Source organism: Phoenix dactylifera, chromosome 2 (assembly GCF_051530095.1).
Source record: "Phoenix dactylifera cultivar Ajwa chromosome 2, Ajwa_hap1_PhDact_Kaust_v1.1, whole genome shotgun sequence".
NCBI classification, from domain to species: Eukaryota; Viridiplantae; Streptophyta; class Magnoliopsida; order Arecales; family Arecaceae; genus Phoenix; species Phoenix dactylifera.
Window position 1 is genome coordinate 23397501 of NC_143191.1, and position 2959 is coordinate 23400459.

A 2959-nucleotide genomic window follows, 5' to 3' on the forward strand; every position below is an offset into this window, starting at 1 on the left:
GGAGGGTAGGCCCGGAGGGCTGGGCTCGAGGAGGGCGAAGTAGTTCCTTTCTATGGCGTGAGATAGCAAGGTATGTGCCCATGGTGTCGGATCATACCCGATGGTTGATAGGCGACGGGCGCAGCATCGATGTGATCGGGGACCCATGGGTTGATGGCCTTCCCCTGCGCCTTTGGCCAACTGCAGTTAGTGTCGAGGCTGGGGAGGGACTACATGTCTGTGATCTCAAGTCCCCCGGAGAGGCCAGCTGGGATGAGATTCAATTGGCCCGCTTCTTCGGGGAGCATCTGGCGGAGAGGGTCCGTTCTCTCTCCCTACCTCGGAGTGGTGGACCAGATGTACGAGTGTGGAGTTCCTTGACCAGTCCTAGAGTCCGGATGGGCGATCTGTCCCGCATTCTTAGGCGGGAGTATGAGCCTGGTTTTGATTGTGCCTGGATTTGGCGATTGGGCCTCCTCCTGAGGGTTGCGTTGTTCCTTTGGAAGGTGGTCTGGGACTGGCTTCCTACGAGAGCTGTACTTGGAGGACGAGGAGTGAGGATCCCATTGGAGTGTGGGGTGTGCGGTGCGGTCGAGATGGTGGACCATGTCCTATTTCGGTGCACATGGGCGAGGGATACTTGGCGCCTGGCAGGGGTCCCACAGTTAGTTTGGAGCTGCAGGGACCAGTTCTTACAGTCCATGCGTCAGAGCTCGGAGTCCCTGACGCTTTGTCAGGTGGTGGTTCGAGCGAGCTGTACCACCTACCAGATCTGGTTGGCCAGGAACTCTCGTACATTCGGCGAACGACATATGTCGCCTAGATTTGTGGTCGAGAGTGCCCGCTGTCAGGCGGCAGAGCTGTGTCACATCATCCCCGCTGGAGGGACTTTGATAGCTCGGGACATCTGGAGCTCCCACTCTGCTTCGGCAGCATCCCGCACGGTGTTTTTCCACCTGGGAGCCCCCACCCCCGAGCTTCTTCAAGGTCAACTTTGATGGGTCAGTCCTGCATGGTGGCACTAGGGAAGGCGCGGGTTTCATTATTCGGGACCCGTCTGCTAGGGTTGTGGCTGCTGGGGTAGTCAGCTATTTGACACCTCGGTGCCGAGTGCGAAGCTGAGAGCTGCCTGGGCGGGCCTTTGCCATGCCCGGTGTGTGTTACAGGCCAGGTCTGTCATCCTGGAGGGTGATTCTGCTACCGTTATCAGTTGGATCCAGGGGGTCCTAGGGGTGACGGTAGCGACCATCCCTTGCTCCGGGACATTTGGGCTATGGTGAGGGATGGATGGGCCTTTCAGGCCAAGCATATTTACCGTGAAGCCAATGGTACGGCTGATTGGGTGGCTGCGTATTTAGCTAGTCATTCCGGAGGCACCTTGTGGACTGGAGATGGAGAGCTGCCTTTGGCTCTCCGAGGTATCCTATTTTTTTACTTTATTGGGTGTATCCGTACCCGTCAGGTATGATCCATCTGCATTAGCAAAAAAAAATAAAAATAAAAATAAAAAAATAATAGTGATGCTATTGTAACCATGAGTTGTTAGGAGTCAATACTTGTTTTGCTTTGGAAACTCTTTTGAGAGATTTGTTTCTATCTTTGTAAAGAGTCCTGGAACAACTGAAATTCATTAACTTGTGGGTCAAGTGTGACTCCGTATAAAGTGGGTCGAGCAAAGGACTTGTATGCTGTTTTTTTTCAAAAAAATTGTGAATTCAGTCATCTTGTTTCCTCCCTCTCTCTTCCCCTCTTCTTGTCCTCTCTTTGTTTTCTGCTACTTATTCCTCCTCTCTCCCTCAATCTTCTTCTACCTTATTTCATAAATCTGCTGTTTATTCCTGCTTTTTTTGGGCTTTGAATAGATCATATTGATATCTACCAACTTGTGTGCATTATTTGATCTAATTTGATTCCAAATTTATATTTGATTGTCTAAAAGAGCTCTAGATTTTGATTTGGTTCATCTTCCTACATACAGGACACCCTAATTAGACATTCTTTTGAACAACCATTGCCATAACTTCTACTTTATTTCATAAATTTGCTGTTATCCCGGCTTCTTTTGGGATCTGAATATTGGTGCTGTGCATTATTTGATCTAATCTGATTATAAATTTATATTGGATTGTCTGGGAGGGCTCTAGATTGCAATTGGGTTCATCTTCCCATGAATAGGACACCCTAAATAGACATTCTTTTGAACTGCCATTGCCTTAAAATTTCAAGTTTTTTATTGACCATCGTAATCTCAGAATCTGGGCAGCAGGCGAAAAAGTTCTTCATTACTCTAATCCTTCATCTCAAGGTCGACCATTGCATGTGGCCTCCCTAACCCCTTATTCCTACAACAAGTTGTTAAAATTACATGAAAAAGGAAAAAGTTTAGATTAGGATAATATCGGTCCTTGCATCCTCTCACATTCATTGCACATACTAATTCTAGTATACTTATGAATAGTGAATTAGGATCTCATCAGATTGTGACTTTATCATGATTCCATCACTTGTTATTCGTTTATCAGCTGCTGACGACCATTAAAATATTTTGATATTTTATTCCATAAAAATGTCCATTAGAAAGTTCTAGTTTCACCTTCTCCAGACACAGAGGGAACGAGTAATGATTGGAGATAGAAGGGCTGGCGAGCCTGATCAGGAGAGATGGTGTTTATACCTTATTAGGGTAATCAGGACGTAGTTCATGACTGAGGAGATTGATTAGGACAGTAGTTAAATGGAAAGAAAGAATTGGGATGGTAAGAAGGCAGCAAGAGCCCTGAGATAGAAAATTGAATGCATGGATTGGTCTTGGATGGTTTGAGAGAGGAGTGCTCTACATGGATATGCAATGCACTAGTGCTTAATCCCTGGGACTGTTGTTTGATAAAAGAGAAAGAAGATATTGCAAAACTCTCATGCCAACTTAGTAGAGAGACTCGGCTTTATATAGTCTGAATGTACATCTGTTGATTACATTCGA